This window comes from Taudactylus pleione, unplaced genomic scaffold, assembly GCF_031769625.1.
Source record: "Taudactylus pleione unplaced genomic scaffold, aTauple2 ptg000845l, whole genome shotgun sequence".
In the NCBI taxonomy this organism is placed as follows: domain Eukaryota; kingdom Metazoa; phylum Chordata; class Amphibia; order Anura; family Myobatrachidae; genus Taudactylus; species Taudactylus pleione.
In genome coordinates this window covers 6,171,635-6,191,889 of record NW_028285247.1, presented here as the reverse complement: position 1 = coordinate 6,191,889, position 20,255 = coordinate 6,171,635, and the positions used below count along the sequence as shown (strand labels likewise).

Sequence of the window (20,255 nt, the reverse complement as noted above, 5' to 3'; positions counted from 1 at the left end):
ACACAGATCTCTCTCACTCTGACTCCCCATCGGGAGAGGAGGAGTCCCCCTCTAAGTTGAATATACCTGCACTTGTCAGAGCTATTAAATTTCTCCTTAAAATAGAAGAGACAGAACCCACTCCTAAGGCAAAAGAGCCACTATTTAAGCAGCAAAAGGTAGTTTTGCCAGAGATTCCTTGATCTATCTGATCACATGAGTGAGGCTTGGAATATGCCAAGTAAAAGATTTCAGCTGCCTAAACATTTAAGTTCCTTTTACCCTCTTCCAGCTACTGATTGCACTAAATGGGAAGTTCCCCCTGCAGTGGATTCCCACGTGACATGTCTGGTTAGGAATGTTACCTTACCTATCCGTACTGCAACCTCCATTAAGGAGACTGCGAATAGAAAGTTTGAAGCTTGTCTGAAATCTATATACTCTCTTATAGGAGTTAATACTCCTCCGGCTAGGGCTTTAGCCTGGGTGGCAAAAGCCATTGAGAGTTGGGCAGAGACCCTAGAAGATACATTTCCCTCTGATGCTTTGAGGAAACAGCTGTCCTACATATCTCACATTAGGGATGCAGCCTCCTATTTAGGAGAAGCAGCTCTGCATACTGGTCTCCTACCCTTCAAGGCATCTGCCACTTCTATAGTAGCCAGCCGTATTGTTTGGCTTCACTCATGGTAGGCAGATTCAGACTTTAAAAAGTCATTTGAATCTCTGCCTTATTCTTGGGAGATCCTGTTTTGCAGTTTCCAAGACGGTGTTCCTGCCCTCTGCATATAATGCAAAGCCTCAGATGTCATTCTTTCGGTCTTTTCGTCCTAAAGGAATCTCAAGTCTCTAAACAAGTTTCTCAGGGTACCCAGGTTTCATATAAGAAACCTTCCACTGTATTGTCCTTGCTATGCCTATTTGGACACCATCATTAAAAACTAAATAGACCTCAACCATTCTTTGAATGGTGACCATATCAGATGGAGTCATGGTAGAGGTCTCATTAATTGTAGGCAATTCTATTAGACCTGAGTAGATGTCAAAACTTAGTTGTGTTGACTCATCTGCATCACCAATGGGTCTTTTGGGAAAGTTTAGTTTTTTCTCAGTGCTTTTGCTGGAGAAACTGAAGGCGAAGCCACTGCTGCATCATGTGCCACTTGAGCTGACAATTTGCTCTTTGCATCTTTTTGGATCTGTGTCAGTTAGGAAAAAAGACACGATGTGTGACTTAAGCCTAAGATCCAGCACGGGCATCAACATGTATTGATCCGATTGTAAGATCCTGACAACCCTTAGATCCTTGTCAAAGCAAATAAAGGACTTTATCTATAAGTCTGACATACTTAACAGAATCACTTCGTTTCAGCTCCACCTTCAGTTTCTCAAACAGCTTTTCCAACATTCTAATTAGGGGAATTCACTTGACTCAAGCTGGCAGTGTCTGAACTCACTTCAAAGGTGACTACTTTGAAGGGTTTCAGCACTTAGCACAATACGGAAGGTATTTTCCACTGACCTTGAGTAAGGTACATTTCCCCTCCTCTTCCTATGTGATAGTTCATGGTGTAGCTTTGGATGGCTTTTTGCTGTTCCTCCATCCGCTGAAGCATATAAAGGGTGGAGTTCCACCTTTTAACTACCTCTTACTTCAGCTGGTGGCAGGGCAAATTCAACATTTCTTGCAGGTGCTGCAATCTTCTACATATGCCTGGTGAATGACGAAAATGTCCAGAAATTTTTCTTCATCAGCCGGCGTCTGCCTGTGAGGTTTGCCTGGAGTACATATTGCTTAGTAACAAGCAACAAACTAAATTTAGTAATGCACCAAGTCAATAAAAACAAAAATGTTCTATCATATATATGAACACATAAAAACTGTGCTCATCAGCACAGAAAATAAAAAACACAAGTACCCGACTACGAGGTGGCACCATGAATGGGCTGAGCAAACTATATTTTATAAGTCAATCTGCAATGTAATTATCACATGAATGAGAACATTAGAGACAAACATTATAGATTAAAGAAAACATTGTAATCCCAGGGTCTCATTGTGACCCCTGGAAGCAATGGTATCCAGAGTATATATCCATTTACGCTCCATTTTCATTAAGATATTATTTCTGTTCCCACATCTGGGAGGTACATGGTCGATATTCATAGCTTTTATTGATGCTACCCCATGTTTAAACACAATGGCGAGCTACTTGTTTCTCGCCCCCTTCAATATATGTGGCCTGTCATATGGCGGTACGATGGAGAGCCATCCGCTCTTTGAATTGACGCTGGCTCTTTCCCACATACGACAAGCCACAAGGAAAGGCGAGCATGGAAATCACATATATGGTTGAACAAGTCAGCGCAAAATTAATTTTATCTCTTTTCCCCGCATGTGGATGACAGAAAAAGTTACCAGATAATAAAGACCTACAAGTCACGCATCCTAGGTATCGATAACAACCTGATTTGATGCTCAGGAAATGTGTAGGTTTTTGTTGCCGACTCAAGTCGGTAGTATCCAGTCGAACAATTTGGTCTAATATTCCTAGTAAATCTAGGTAATAGTCTAGAATTCTGTAATGCAGGAAATTCCTTGTCAGAACTAACAATGGTGTCATGCAGATTTATTTTTAAACAGATTCCGTCTCAGCTAATTACCCAGCTTCGACACCGTAGTCCCACGTCGGCATCGGGGTCAGGCGCTGTAAAAATCACTGGAAAATGGCCGCCGCGGCCATTTTCCTGTCATTTGTGCATGCGCAGTACAGTGAAAATGGCCGCTGCGCCCATTTTCCCGGTGACCTGCGCATACTCTATACAATCTGGACACACTCTAATGTCCAGAGTCTATAACTCCGGCGCTGGCCAGAGAAGAGGGGGCCAGTGTCGGAGACTGCACATAGGCCCCCACCTCTCTAGAAATGCCCCTACCATTAAAAATTGTCAGTATGAAATATTGGGGATGTTATAAAAAGTGTTTAAATACTCCCAGCAGCACAAATGTGTTGAACACACTGTAATGTCCCCAGTTCACATTGTGCCTCACAGAAACCCCAGTTCACATACTGCCACAGTGCCCCTCTTTCTGGTGATACAGGTATGTGTGGGGGCCCCCTTCATGTGTGTTGGCCCCTTGGAGAGTGGAGCGTAACATAAATAAAAACACATTATTATAAAAGCAGTAAATTGCAAGTGCACAAATAGATTATACTACTGTCCATCCATCAACACTAAATAGTGATACTCGCCAGATCTGTGACGTGTCATGTGGGCGCAGAAACTGTAACCAATGCATCTGTCCGTGATACAAAGTTCTTGGTGCCTTGATTTTCCTGTTGTTGATTTAGTAAGGGCAGCCTCAATTGGGCCAACAACATGGTCCGACCATGCTCCTAGCTCTCTCTAGCCCTTCCCCTGTGCATTGTATGAATACCGCAATATTGCTAGAGAGAAATAATCGCTATCCAGACAATACCCCTTAATCGCTATACCCAAAATGATGCTATTTAGCGCTACAAGTAATAAATAATTGCTTTCCAATCCAATAGTGGTTCCAAAACACAAAACGTTATATTGCAATAAAAAAAGAAAGTTACACGCTTTCATCTAACAATTACCGCAAAAAGCAAGTAAAAACAAGGGTACAAACCGATACATACGCTGGCGCTCTGGAATCCAGTACTCAGCCATCAATCCTCAAGCCTGCAGTCATCTAGTAAGAGAAAATGACTCCCTTACAGTTCACAGAGCCCTAGCCTATATACCACACAGATCACATATACAACAATAGAGACGAGCTGGCATGATTCCATTGGTTCTTGCTCCTTGTCATTCTGTTCATTGGTTAGTTCATATGGTGTCATCAGAGCTATGGATTAGCTTTCCAACTGCTTCTTTGTGTAGGTTTCCCTCCGAAGAACTAATAAAGAAACACTACATACAGAGATACATTCTAACCTATAATTCATATCTTGCAAACGTCTGCTGCGATCTCCTTGCCGATAGAACCGAAGATCTGCAAATAAACAGGGTTTTAGAATGGTACCAAACATGACATGTCTACTAGCTTCTATACCATAAATATCATATACATACATTTCACAACATAATTATTCGCTAATAAAACCTCTAATGTCACATTTAATGTGAAGGAACCTTTTTATAAGTTATTGTATGTGTAAGTGTGAGAATATTGTGTAAAATCGCTAGTTTGCGGTGTGCATTCGTATGTAAGGACACCCGTGAGCGTCCATGTGTACGCATGTGGTTACACATACAAGTGTTTGTGTAAGTATGTAAGTCTATGTGTGTGCGTTATGTAATTCTGTGTATTTGTGATGGATTAATATATATATTATCCAGTTCTAACATTTTAATAAGTTGCTTAAACTACAGTGCAAGGTGTTTACAAGCAGCAAGGTTCACTTAAAAGTAGGGGGAGGCCCACAGCTATTTGCTTGGTGCCTTAACGTCTACTAGCTCATGAAAGCCTTTAATTAGCATTTAGACCCCTTCCTTTGAGCATACTAGTCTCTGTGCACATGTTCAATTATTTGTCACAGGCATATTGTATTAGCATGCGGAGTCTCTCAAAATATATGCAAACACCCACAGACATACACATTAAACCTGTCTTCCACACTCTGACCAAATTCTGTAGTAATCTAAATATATATTTGTGCGTATCGGAATTGCGCTGACGCAGAGTAGCGTCCATGCAATTCGTCATCAGACCATAGACTACATCGTCAGATAATTGCAAGCGATCATATAAAATAATCCGACAGCTGGCACTGGAAATTCATTGACTCTGTTCATGACATGTATTGTAAATTACAACTGGGAGAGACCATTGATGAATATATAGACCATAATACAAACACCTGAACTATCCAAAACATTGTTTGGGAAGTGCGCAAATGCATTTTTTGTGGGATATCCATTCAATTAGGTGCCTTGCTTAAAAGCAAAGATTACAGAAAATGGATGTTCCATGACAATTAAGTCCTTGGAGGCTTCCCAAAATGTGTTGTTCTCATACAGTGCCCGGGTAGACCTGATTGTCAGCTGGCCTTTGCATTGATTACTTTCTCCCACTCCAGCATCCATGACTTCTCCCATCCTGCACCCCTCTTCTGGAACTCACTCTGCTGTCCTATCAGCCTAATCGTCAGCACTACTTTAACCGCTCCCTTAAAATTCGTCTGTTCTTCAAAGTTTATCGGCTCTCTTTAGCTCTCATATGCTGCCCTCCCACCTTTTTCTTCCCAGTTCACTTCCCAGTTAGATCCCATTTCCCTTAGTCTTTAACCCAGAGCCATAACTAGACTTTTTGGTGCCCTGTGCCAGAAAGAGCATTGGCGCCCCCCTTCCCCATTTTTCAAATATGGACATAAGATAGTACACCCAAAAAGGGGCCATGGCCTCATGGGAAAATGCCAGGGAAGAGATAGGGGAGGCCAGGAGATGCTGGGCATAAAAGACGAGGAAGCTACAAGTGAGAAAGATAATACACAGGAAAATTGACAGACCCAAACAGCGCCTCCTGCCCTGCGGTGCCCTGTGCCATGGCATAGGTGGCACTACCCTAGTTACGGCCCTGCTTTAATCTCTCCCACGCCGGGACCCCCTCCCTTTAGTTCTCACCTTGCACATTACATATTCCCAGTGCTCTCTCATTCATGGTTATTGTGGGTGATCCTTCCTGTCTGCCCACCACACAGGGCACAAAGTCATTATATCATGTTATTTATTTTACTGTCTAGTATTTCCCCTTATACATTTTTGTACTTTCTATACTGATGTGGCTGTGTTTTCAATGTGATTGTTTCTTTGTACTGAGCTATGGACACTTGGATAATAATAAAAATGATAATGTTTATTTGCCTCTAGTTATGGTCTAAATATTTCTGCTCATTGTCGCCCTTTATATTTAATGCTGTTTTAGCAATTAGCAATACAAATATATTTCCATGTTTTGAAATGCAATGTGTTTTTAAGTTCAAAAGCCTTACTGGATTCAGGATGTGCAGTAATTCTATTCACAATACTTAAGCTGCATACACACACAATGATTTTTTTGAACGATTATCGTTAAACAATATCGTTTAACAATAATCGTTTGAAAAAATCGTTCACTTTCTGAGTGAAACAATGAACGATTATCGTTCATGCGCGTTCACATTTGTAGTTTGTAGTTCAGTCAGACTTGTCAACTCAACGATTTTCATTAAGGGAATATGCAAAAATCGTTTGTAGTTCAAAAAAATCGTTCATTACACTTTAAAAAATCTGACAGATAATCTGACAGAAAATCGTTGGTAATAAAATCGTTGTGTGTGTATGCAGCTTAAAAGGTATAAAGAATTTGTAACAATCCCTTAAATTAACTTAAACAAATGGCTTATGGATGACAGAAAGATTCCTCCAAAGACATAGGCAAACGTATGGGGGGGTTCTGGTTGCTTGAAACCCCCCCTCCCCAGCCCACACCATGACCACAATAGAAATAATAATATAATAGAATTGTATTACTAGTGCTGCTTCTCAGTATCACAAATGGAATAATTAGCACCAACTGTGGATCTTAAACATTTGTCAGCCAGTAATAAATACATCTGTGCACCAAGTAGGAGATCTGGAAAACATGCACTGTTAGGGGTGTACTGCTATAAATATTAATTATCAATACTGTATAATAATACACTATCCAGTGCATAAGAAGACCAATATGTACATATATGTCCAGGGCTGGGTTCTTCTGCTTCTCCTCCAGACTGCCTGACATGCTCCCATGCTATGAAAGGGTGCCCACATCTGAAATAACAAATGTTTCTCTCAGGTAGGATGGCGCTACTGCTGCATTTAGCGGCTTCATGTGATCACTGGTCCTGTATATGCTATCATTATGACACACAATACACTTTGAAAGACACATATTAAAGCTGGTTAACTGCTAATTATGCCGTCTTCATGCACTGGCCATGCTCGCTCTAAAATCAAACATTTAAAAGAAAAACCCTCTAGAAATCCTGTGTTTGCCACTACAAAGAGGTTATTCCTACAGGCTAATTAAGGAAGCAAAAGCCTTAGCAGTACCAAGAGCAAACCGCATGATAGGTTCTGAACGTAGATTATGGATGGGTCTATTGTCTGGGTAATTAATTACACCACTACCAGTAAAACCATTATTAAAAGAGCTAAAATATTGTGGGCGGACTGTTCTAAGATCAAAAATGTTGTAAAACTCCTGGAAATAATTTTTTTTTTTTTTGGTCGGGGGGGGCGTTCTACCACATTTTTCATATGGACCTGGTGCTTAATGCCATTTTTAAATGGTGTTACCCAATAGAAGCCTGTGCGGAGCACACATCATTCTGTGCATGTGCAGAATGATGTGAGAGGAACTTCTGGGTCATAAAATCAGAAGTCTCTCTATCACAAAGGACATCTCTTACCGGGCAATTTTCTAGGTATATACCAGCGAGATTATTGCAGGTATATACCCGATAAATGGCGGAATGTACAGCATTGTAAATGAGGTGCTTAGTACATCCCACCCTGTGGCCTTTCGTAAACTCGAATTCTGACTTGCCATCATTGAACAGGTAAAATCTTCTTCCATGTAACAACAGGGATAAAAATGTCCATGACTGGGTAGTACACACTGGCATAACAGGGGAAAAGGCACCTAGCATCACCCATTTAATAAAAATGTAAAAAAAAAAAGGTAAATTACGTGTTTGGGCTGCACAATGTTTGTGCACCCACATTCTGTGAAAAAGTTAAAAATGAAACATACATTGACCTATACTAGCCAGTACATTAGGTGCTCTTATGGGTTGCTGTATGTAGGCAAGAGAACGTGACAATTTAAGAAGCCTTACGTAGGTCCTGTATTAGGCAAGCCCTTTAAGGCAGATGTAAAAAGCAAACAGTTGCTAGGCACTTTAGTCATAATCTTGCAACTTTAGGCTACAAAATGATAGACCATATTCCTTAAAATATCAGGGGAGGTGACAAAACTAAGCCCGCTGGATCCACCATCTCAACACTGTCCAGTCATCTTGTCTGAATGAAAATCTCCCACTGACATCAATGTTTCAGAACTTTAATTTAAGTTCTTTCATCACTCAGCAACAAGAAACATATCTCACCTTATACACTTTTGCCCAAGGTGACCTGATGGACTGCCAGCATCAGGTCACTTTGGATGAAAGTATAAAAAGTGAGATATGTTTGTTATTTATCCTGATGAAAGAACTGAAATGTTGATCTGCCAATTTTGGGTATGCGAGTAGGGACGTGCAGTCAGGGTAGGCAGAGCCTCCCCTGTCATACTCCTGAGATTTGATATAAAAATGATTAGAAGAATACAAAGCAGAAATGTATAACTTCTAAACATCTTCTTTGTTATTGTAATCATTGTTATAGTTAACACTCACCAACTTTGTGGAGGTCCCTGGGCTGCAGGGAGATGAGAGATGAGGCATCAACAGCTCAGCCTTGCTTCTGTATAGTCAAGACACTGCTTGCAGAGCTGGAGGAAGGGGGTCACACCACAGACAGTAACCCGTAAAGAATGAGAGCTAATAAAGGCATGTCTGATTATGGGGGGTGTGCCTTGAGCACTGATGGACACCTTGGATATGTCAAATGACCAGGAAGTGCACTGCAGTGTTTAGAGATCAGAGCTCACTCAGCAACAAAATAAGACACAGTGATGTTGGTAGGAGAATCAATGGACACTGAAGCTTATATCCCTTTTCCACCTAAATTCTGGGTCTGACCTGGAGTTGGAAAAAAGTTCCTATCCGGATCAGACCCGGAATTTTGCCGGCGCCGACTCGGGATACTCCCGAGTCAGCGCCGCTCACACCGGAGTCGGGTCTGCATAGACCCAGCTTTTCCGGAGTGAAAGTGGTCACTTGGAGATGACGTCATCTCGAAGTGCCACTGAAGCCGGACCACTCGACCCGGCGATCCAACCCTCTCCCCTTTTACACCAGGGAGCTGCCCGGGTTAACCCTGCAATAACCCAGGTTTTAGCCCCAGTGTAACAGCGGTATGGTGTAACAGCGGTATGGTGTAACAGCGGTATTAGTGTAGTAAGGGGAGAGTTGCAATGAGTAGGGAGTTAAACAGGCTCCCAGCACTCAGACCAGCTCCATGTGTTCCTCCCCAGCCATTGACCTCGCCGCAAGTCACTGATGTGAGTGTCGCCTGTCCTGTACACACATTATATATATATATTATTTTTTTTTAGTCACTTGTGTATGAGGGCAGAAGCAATTTGATTTCAAATGCAAGATTATTTGTCCAAAAATTACTTTGCTGTGTCACTCTGAGTGAAAATAATTAAGTAGCTTGAGCTGGACTAATAGAATTGTAAACTTTGGCAATCTGCAGCCTCTATAATGGGGTAATTACCAATCCCCAGAAACTAACCAAATAAATATAAAAAAATAGAGGCGCTGATTGTCCAAACACATTTATTAAAAAAAACTCCACAATTTGAATTTTAGTTGTTAAAATATTATTGCTGGCCGGCACAAATCAGATCATATGATCCACATAAAATTACAAAACTTATACGGTTACGTACATGGTACACACTTTACATTTTAAATATAACACTTAGCCTCAATATATCATAATCTTTGTTTATAAAACAGTTTAGCAGCACTAGTGATAATCTGTTATCACCTATACACATACAGCTCTATATACTGTATGGCACTAGTGTTTTTAGAACCGTATATTAAATGTAGTTTTAACTAGTACTTAAAAAATAGGCAGTTTAATCTCTACTTAATATACTTTTTAATCATATTATAATACTGACAGTAATGCATTTAATAACGAAACTATTCAATGATGTTATTATGAATCCATTTGAAAAAGTGACTTTTCCTGTTTGCCACAGACAGTGTTACTCCAGCTGGTCAGTTCTTAATTAAGTGGTAGCAATCAGTAGCAAAAAAAGAATCCACACTATTGTAATTAAATGTTATTATGCAGGTTGTAGCAAGCAGTAGCAGAACAGAATCCACAATACTGTATTTAGATGTTGTTACTCATTTATCTATCAGAACTTATCTCCCAGTTGTTCAGTCTTTTAGTTGGGATGTATATAGAAAGAGACAGTGAAAAAGTTCCACTATATTATATTTAATTGCCGTTAATTAGTATCCCAGCAACTTACTGCCCTTTAGTAATCCGTCCACAACATGTGGATCTTGAATAAGCGCTTTTAGGATCCAATGATCCAGTCCTCCGTGTGTCTGTAGTAATCACAAATCCTTATCCTCCCAGCTGCTGGCAGAGTCCCCAGTGTGCAGCTATATCCAGAGGGTCTCCCGGCAGATATAAACACGATGTAGGACAATGTCCCGGCTCACAGCACTTGTGGTTTGGAGCTGGTATCCTTAACGCGTTTCCCCGCCTATTATCACGTCAGCAGCTTCCTTAGAAGGTATCAGCCTCCTTTCCATGCTGCCCTTTTATCCTCTCCGATTATAGGGCACACCTGTCTAATAAATTTGTAATCCTTGTCTCTGTTTCTATTGTGGATATACACACATGCATAATAAGTTTATTTCCAAGAGATTGTTTTTATATATATCTCCATTACAAACCCACATTCACATAATATCTTCTAAATATTTGTAAAAGCTATATGTTCATACATACTGTATCAGCATTTTAACTTAAGTTAATTATTTTCTATATTTATACAGTGACACATTTCTCAAAGCTATATATATCCAATCTATTTCTTTTCACAAAAACATACATATATAAAATAACGTATATAAAATTGTTACAATATTTTCTATTGTCATCACCCTGCAGCCAGGTCCTAGTTGTCAGTATTACAGCCAGGACACATCATAATAGTCCCAGCCAGGTCCTAGTTGTCAGTATTACAGCCAGGACACATCATAATAGTCCCAGCCAGGTCCTAGTAGTCAGTATTACAGCCAGAACGCATCACAGGAGAGCTGTGGCTCAGGGTGATGTCATAGAAGCTGACACTTTGAGTCTTTTGATAGGAAGTTTTAGTCGGAGACAGTCATGTCTATTTTCTGGTTTATTTTCAGCATTATAATGCTTTTTAAATTTTTCAACACTGGAGTATCAGTGCCTTTAACAAGTAAGTGGACTCTTCAGTTATTTCATTTACTTTACAAAGCTGAAAAAAATTATATTATTTGGCCAAATATAGACACATATATAATGTCAGGACACACAGTATATCATACAATACACTCACATTTGTGGGGGAGGGGGTTTTATATATATAAAATCACATACATACATACATATATTAGACATACAGTATACTTACATTTACTTTAGCCAGAGCATCAACAGCTTTGTCTCCATCTATACACTGGCGCAGGCCTGCAAAGCATTATGTCGCCAGTAGCAATGACACCTTTCTCATAATTTATTTATTTATTAACAGTTTCTTATATAGCGCAGCATATTCCGTTGCGCTTTACAATTGGAACATTAATAGAACAAAACTGGTAATAACAGACAGATATATAGATAGGAAGGCCCTGCTCGCAAGCTTACAATCTATAAGAATTGCATCATAACGTGGGCCTGCGCTAGTGTGGAGACTTAAACTGCATACACACACACAACGATTTTCTTACCAACGATTTTCTGTCAGATTATCTGTCAGATTTTTTAAAGTGTAATGAACGATTTTTTGAACTACAAACGATTTTTGTAACTTCCGTTAATGATAATTGTTCAGTTGGTCAGTCAGAATGAACTACAAACGGGAACGCACATGAACGATAATCGTTCATCGTTATAACTCAGAAACTGAACGATTTTATCAGTGATTGAATGATGACGTCGTTATAGTTAAATCGTTCACAAAATCGTTACGTGTGTATGCACCTTTAGACAAAGCTGTCTAAGCCTTAGAAATAAAAGTCTGCTCCATCAGGGGGTTTCTGGAAAAATACCATGTCATTATTCAGGGTGATTAGTGAGTTTTATATGATTTACTAATTCTGCGCTAAATGTGCTAAGCTTGTCTATATGCATTTTGTCCATGCCCATATTCCCTGTCCATCCTATACTTCATTCAATGTATGCAATAGTTCTCACCATGCCCCTATATCCTGCCTATCCATGTCACTTATATACTTCCTACAATGTATGAGTCAGTACTGACCATGCCCATATATCCTGTCCTGTCTATCCATGTCACTTATATACTTCCTACAATGTATGAGACAGTACTGACCATGCCCCTATATCCTGTCCTGCCTATCCATGTCACTTATATACTTCCTACAATGTATGAGACAGTACTGACCATGCCCCTATATCCTGCCTATCCATGTCACTTATATACTTCCTACAATGTATGAGACAGTACTGACCATGCCCCTATATCCTGCCTATCCATGTCACTTATATACTTCCTACAATGTATGAGACAGTACTGACCATGCCCATATATCCTGTCCTGTCTATCCATGTCACTTATATACTTCCTACAATGTATGAGACAGTACTGACCATGCCCCTATATCCTGTCCTGCCTATCCATGTCACTTATATACTTCCTACAATGTATGAGACAGTACTGACCATGCCCCTATATCATGTCCTGCCTATCCATGTCACTTATATACTTCCTACAATGTATGAGACAGTACTGACCATGCCCCTATATCATGTCCTGCCTATCCATGTCACTTATATACTTCCTACAATGTATGAGACAGTACTGACCATGCCCCTATATCCTGCCCTGTCTATCCATGTCACTTATATACTTCCTACAATGTATGAGACAGTACTGACCATGCCCCTATATCCTGCCCTGTCTATCCATGTCACTTATATAGTATAGTTACTACTGACTGTGCTGCCCATATGCCCCCTGTGCTACAGGTGAGGACTGATCATGCTGCCCATATGCCCCCTGTGCTGCAGGTGAGGACTGATCATGCTGCCCATATGCCCCTTGTGCTGCAGGTGAGGACTGATCATGCTGCCCATATGCCCCTTGTGCTGCAGGTGAGGACTGATCATGCTGCCCATATGAGCTCTGTACTATGGATGGGGACTAACCATGGGGTGGAGGAAAAGGAAGGTAATTATTAAGATGGGGGATATGATGTGGGAGGGCCCCACTTGTACTAGGACTCACAATTTCTGATGACAACCCTGGTAGTGGGTCATCCAAGAGCACTGCTGCCCTCGGTTCCCTTGGTTTATATGCCAGCGCTGACTGTTTGTCTATCAGATGCAGCTCAGGGTCCTCCTCTCTGTGCAAACAAGAAAAATGAATTTACCACAATATGTGACTTTATTATATGTTTTATATTATTTATTGCTGTATGTAAAATGTTGGTTAATCATCATCAGCACTGATATAATATCCTTTCTCTGTCCTATCTAGCTATAGAGGCATACACTGGTATAATGTATGATAATGAGTATGGTGAGTATGACCCTACTTTACTTAATAAAACTGCATTGTAAAGGTAACACTGTGTGGATACAGCAGTTACAGGGGGGTTCGAGATGTGAACAGTTTAGAAAAGGGCATTTGGCTGAAATGTTCACTATCACTGAGTATGGTAAATAAGCTTTAGAGGTGGCCAGAGAATCAGGGAGCATCAGTGACGGATCTGAGCTGTTGTAACAACTGGCTTGGTGACATGCTGGTGTGCACAGATTGCTATTTAGAGACACGGATGGTGCACCAAGCATTGGAATCTACTTATATATATGGATTTGGTACACGACTTGTACGTTAAGTTGCTCGGTATTACAAAGCATTCTACTGCTCAGCCAATAGGCAGTTCATGCACTTTGGCTGATGGTGCTTAGTACATAGACCAGAAGGGGGATTGCAGTATTGTCTCCTCCCCTCACTTCTGCCAGGCCCAGTTATGGTGGGTGTGGCATCTGTCCTCCATGAAGGGTGTTCTCATTGCACCCAGAATCATGCTTTGTGTGCTCCATGCCATGGTGCTCCTGGAGGCCACCCCCCACACACACCCCTAATGCTGTCAGTGCTCGCCCCACTCAGGCATTCACTGTCACCTGATGATGGCTGTCTGGCTCCACTTGCCTTATGTTATTTGCTAGCAGCTTTAGAACACAGATCAGGAATCTCCCATCAGAAGGGGACTTGGATCCTGCCCCACCACCCATTCCCCAGTTAAGGCTCCCATACATCAGCAATCTGAAAACCACAATTGAACAATTTGAAGATTTATTCCCCGATTTTAGGATTTCCCAATCTAGCATTCTGCACCCATACATTACAGATCTTTTTCAGTGATTTGCAGATCGATTGCAGCAAACACAAATCTGCCAATCTTGAAAGGCCCATCATTTTACTGGTAACGGTCTGCAAATCTGCTGATCATGTCCATACACTAGCAATTTACAGCCCCAATCCATCTGTGAAATCCAACATGTTGTTTTAACAAAATAAAAGAGAATTTAGGTGATATATTTTGCGCCTCGGCTGCTCTAGTTGAATCCTTTTATAGAGAGGGTATCCAATTTACCTCTCAAGAGCAATTTAAAGAAACAAAAAAAAGGATAATCACACCTGAGCGCCCCCAACACAATTAAAAAAATGTGAAAATTACTTATCTTTAGTTATTATATCTATTCTTCTGAAGTCTTTTCCAATGATTCATACACATAAAAAAGAAAAAAATAGAGAATCTAGTGCAGACAGTTTACACAGTACAATAGTATTGGAGGGAAAAAAAACCTTTTGTAATGAGAGGTTTTCCCAATATGATTATATATATGATGTACTAATCCATCAAAACAAGTTTTAGCGAAACTTGTTTTGATGGATTAGTACATCATATATATAATCATATTGGGAAAACCTCTCATTACAAAAGTTTTTTTTCCCTCCAATACCATTGTACTGTGTAAACTGTCTGCACTAGATTCTCTATTTTTTTCTTTTTTATGTGTATGAATCATTGGAAAAGACTTTAGAAGAATAGATATAATAACTAAAGATAAGTAATTTTCACATTTTTTTAATTGTGTTGGGGGCGCTCAGGTGTGATTATCCTTTTTTTTTTTTTCTTTCTTTAAATCTGATTTAACAATTCCAATCACTTTTTGGTTGCAATCTGCGATCTGAAGCCCATACATTGCAAATTTTTATACACAATCGATTGCAAATTGCAGAATTGCCACAATCGATTGCTGATGTATGGGGGGCCTTTATTCTCCCAGTTCCCTCCCCCATTCTGAGGCTGGCCCTGGGCACTCTGGTCTTTGTGTGTCCTGCACCAGCTGGCTCCCTCTGACCAAGTCCCCTTCCAGAAATTTACTGGCCTTATTGCCTTTTTCCCTCCAAGCCTAGGTCTTCCTATTACCCCCATCCCCCATAGTTTCTGGTATTACCCATTGCAAGCATGACTGCCAGCCCCCTCTGCATTTTCTCCCTTCCACTTTGCACAAGCAGGCTTCTGCACCTCCCTGGCTGATGCAGGGATTTCCTTGGCAGTTGCGTGTCACCCAAGTGCGCTGCTGTCTCTTGTTTTATATGGCTGTATGCAATGAATGTTTGTTTTTCAGATGCAGTTCAGGGTCGTCCTCACAATGCAAACAAGAATATTTAATTTAAAACAATTAATTACTTTATTATATGTTTTATATTATTTATTGCTGTTTGTAAAATATTGGTTGATCATTATCAGTACTGATCCAATATTCTTTGTTTGTCTCATCTTGTTACAGAGGCAGACAACAATACTGTGTCAGGTGACCAGTACGAGTATGGTGAGTATGACCCTGCATTACTTTCACTTATTAGCACCAGTAGCAGCTAGTTGGGGTCCCCGTATCACTCCCACCAGCCGATGCGCCTCCTTGTGCAGCATGTGAAGGGTAATGCGGGATATACTGGGACAGGGGAAGCAGTTTCTGGAGCGGATATGGGGCATTGTGTAAATACAGCAGTTACAGGGGATTCGGAAATGTGGACTGATTAGAAAAGGGCATTTAGCGGACATGTTGACTATCACTGAGGATGGTAAAAAGGCTTTAGAGGCGGACAGAGCATCTATGCCTTACTCCTACTTGGCTTCATCTGTGTAGGCCATTCGTATTCCTCTAGATCTTCCTACTTCCCCCATAGGTTCTGGAATTACCCATCTTACCCATTGCAGGCATGACCAATGGCCCTCTCTGCATTGTCTGCCCTCCCCTCCACTTGGAACAAGCAGGCTCCTGCACCCCCCTGGCTGATGTAGGGATTTCCTTGGTTCTCTTGTTTTATATGGTAGCAATGACTGTTTGTCTTTTAGATATGCAGTTCATGGTTGTCCCCTCAATGCAAACAAGAAAAATTAATTTATAACAGTAGATTACTATATTTTATGTTTCATATAATTTATTGCTTTATGTAAAATATTGGTTGATCATTATCAGCGAAAATCCAATTTTCTTTCTTTATCTCATCTAGTTACTGCAAACTCTACTTATGATCAGCCTGTGGACCAGTATGGTGAGTATGATCCTGCATTACTTTTTAGCACCAGTAGCAGCTAGGTTGGGTCCGAGTATCATTCCCACCAGCTAATGTGTCTCCTTGTGCAGCATATGAGGGGTAAAGGTGGGGTCTCCTGGGACAGGGGAAGCAGTTTCTGGAGATGACATGGGGCACTGTGCAAATACAGCAGTTACAAGGGGGTTCATAGATGTGAACGGATTAGAAAAGAGCATTAACCTGACATGTTCACTATCACTGAGGATGGTAAATAAGCTTTACAGGTGACCAGAGCATCAGAGAAGGATATGTGCTGTTATAACAACTGGCTTGGTGACATGCTGGTGTGCGCAGATTGCTATTTAGAGACATGGTGCACAGAGCATCGGAGTATACTTGCCTACATGGATGTGGTACATTAAGTTGCGCATTATTACTTGGTGCTCTCATGCTCAGCCAATAGGCAGCTCATGCACTGTGACTGATGGTGTTTAGTACAGGGACTAGACGGGGGATTGCAGTATTGTCTCCTTCTATCAGTTCTTCCAGGCCCAGTCAGGTTTAGGGGTTTGCAGTATTGTCTCCATCTATCTGTTCTTCCAGGCCCAGTCAGGTTTAGGGGATTGCAGTATTGTCTCCTTCTATCAGTTCTTCCAGGCCCAGTCAGGTTTAAGGGTTTGCAGTATTGTCTCCATCTATCTGTTCTTCCAGGCCCAGTCAGGTTTAGGGGATTGCAGTATTGTCTCCTTCTATCAGTTCTTCCAGGCCCAGTCAGGTTTAGGGGTTTGCAGTATTGTCTCCATCTATCAGTTCTTCCAGGCCCAGTCATGGTGGGCTAGGTGCCTGTCCTCCCTGGAAGGTGTTTTCATTACACCTGTTTTGTGCTCCATGGCCATGGCGCTCTTGCAGGCTATCCCACCATCATAGTACTGTCAGTGCTGGCCCCCCTTAGGCATTTCCCTATCACCTGATTTCTGCTTGGATCCCCCTGCCCTATCGTCAGGGGCGCCGAGAGGGGGGGGGAGCGGGTACAGATTACCCGGGCCCGGGCTTTCTGAGCCGCCCCCCTCACAGCAGCCCAGCACACAGCGTGTGCTGAGCTGCAGTTGGAGACTGCTCGTGGCTGCTGAGGAGCAGCCACAGCAGTCTCCTATGCCTGTGCAGGGGAGCGATCACACTGATCGTGCCCCCCCTGGCTTTGCGCCGAGCTGAGGGGGCTCAGAGCGCCCCCCCTCCCCAGTGCGCAGCGCCACTTTGCAAATCATTTTTTTTCTTTTCTATCAGCAAGGGGGCGTGGCCATGCCTCTCGCTATTAGGCCACGCCCCCTATTACCGGGGCCCGCCATGGCTCTTGGCGGGCCTGCCTATCGTATCTGCCAGCAGCTTTATGACACAGAACAGATATCTCCCATTAGAAGGGGCCTTGGATCCTACAACTATCCCCATGTGTGGGGGATCCATATCCCTGGTGAGGGTTGTTAGTCCTGCTCCACCACTCATTCCCAAGTTATTCTCCCAGTTCCCTCCTCCAATCTAAGGCTGGCTCTGGGCACTCTGGTCTTTGTGGACAGGGCGCACCTGGTACCAGCTAGTTCCCGCTGGACAATTTCCCTTCCTGAAATATCCTGGCCTTACTGCCTTTTCCCTTCCAAGCCCTACTCCTACTGGCTACTGGGCTCCATCTGCACAGGCCATGTTGCATTTCTCTAGGTCTTCCTACTTCCCCCACAGGTTCTTATATTACTAATTTTAACCATTGTAGGCATTGTCTGCCCTTACCTCAACATGGCAAAAGCAGTCTCCTGCACCCCCCTGGCTGATGTAGGGATTTCCCTGTCAGCTGTATGTCACCCCAGCACGCTGCTGTCCTCGGCCCTCGTGTTTTATATGGCAGCAATGATTGTTTGTCTTTCAGATGCAGTTCAGGGTCGTCTCCTCAATGGAAACAAGAAAAATTAATTTAGAACAATATATGACTTTATTATATTTTATATAATTTATTACTGCATTTAAAATATTGGTTTATCATTATCAGCACTGATCTAATATCCTTTCTTTATTCTCCCTTAGATCCTCAGAAAGAAAACAGTGAGTATGACCCTGACTTACATGTGTTTTTTAGCAGCAGCTCATCAGGGATCACTCCCACCAGCTGATGCGCCTCCTTGCGCAGCATATGAAGGGTAAAGGTGGGGTCTCCTGGGACAGGGGAAGCGATTTCTGTAGCTGACATGGGGCGGTATTACCTGGCACCTTTAGTTTCAGCCGTTGGGCAGCTCATGCACTGGGGCTGATAGTGTTTAGTACAGGGACCTGGGTCTGGTTCCCTGGAACAGCTAGTAACCCGCGCTGCAGATCTCTCCTACATCATCATAGTCAGCCCAGGTTTCCTAGGTCAGGGGCTGTGTACAGAGAGTATATAGGTGCCACTCTGCCTTATTACACTTATTACCAACACTGCCCATGGTAAGGAAGCTGCTCTATAAATGTATCACATAAGGCACTGATATGTGTGACTGGCTGTAAGTGACAGGTATTTATTCACCCAATGTTGTTCTCTCTTACATAGCGCTGGAGTGGTTAGACTCCCTGGACAACGCAGGAGTATTCTGTGCAGCGGTCATCGCACTAATCCTCTGCCTGTACATAGGGTAAGTTAGTAACATCACCTATAGAGCCCAATACCATTTATATACCTAGATAGTATTATTAATAGCACCCAGTAGTAACAATAGTAGTGGGTGGGTATGCCTCCTGCCTCTCACAGGACAGGTTTAGCAGTAAGTACAGCAGGGCTATTACCAGCTGCGGATGACAGTGGTCTTTATTCAGATATGTACGCAATGCAGATTTGTACGCAGAGCTAACGATTGTTTGCCATTGTGCATGTGTGTCAACTGCTCTGCGCAGCGATTGTTTTGCGATTACACCCAAACAGAGGATCCATTCGCAAAGTGAGTGACAGGTAGTCAGCGTTTGGGGGAGGTAACGGGGGCGGGGGGGGGGGGGTGGCTAAGCAAACGCAGGCGTGTCTGACTGTTTAATCACCATTTCATGTGTGTGCATAAATTAGCTACTGCGATCTCCTACTCGGCATGAGAGTCCTCTGTGTGTCATGAGAGCTGCAGTGTTTGCGGCTGGTCAGACTTGTCACATATGCTGCATGGCTGCCCAACCTGCATCGATGTTATCAATGTTTATGCTCTTGTACGTCGTCAGACAATGTGAGAAGGCAGCAGTGGGCATCCCTGGGGGTAAGCTTTGGAAACATTAACATATTTTCACAGCTGCGTTCCTGCGACATTGCAGATGTGATTGCATTAGCTTACATCTCTGAATCAGGCCCAGTGTTATCTCTATCTGTACAGAGCGCATATGACGTTATCCATCCCTATCGGGCATTATTCTGTACAGGACAGTAATAGATGGAGGTCTGTAGCAGGGAAGAGACAATACACTCACAACCACCTATAATTCTATGTATTATTTATATAGTCCCCATCCCAAGGGATCACATATAATATAACCCATCCCTAGGGGGCAGTGTTCTGTACAAGACAATAATAGATGGGAGGTCTGTAGCAGGGAAGAGACAATACACTCACAACCGCCTATAATTCTATGTATTATTTATGCAGCCACCATCCCGAGGGATCACATATAATGTAACCCATCCCTAGGGGGTAGTATTCTGTACAGGACAGTAATACATGGAGGTCTGTAGCAGGGAAGGGACAATACATTTACCACCATC

General features: G+C 42.2%; 1 long non-coding RNA gene across 1 annotated transcript in view; it reads right to left on the bottom strand.

Annotated features, from left to right (window-relative positions):
• Positions 1-9,498: 9,498 nt before the first annotated feature.
• LOC148474444 (uncharacterized) overlaps positions 9,499-20,255 on the bottom strand; it is a 37,117-nt gene continuing 26,360 nt past the window's right edge. The window contains exons 2-3 of the long non-coding RNA XR_015872882.1: positions 18,281-18,436; positions 9,499-13,289 (exon numbers count right to left, since the gene is read on the bottom strand). This is a non-coding gene — a long non-coding RNA (uncharacterized LOC148474444). The remainder of the gene's footprint in view (positions 13,290-18,280; positions 18,437-20,255) is intronic.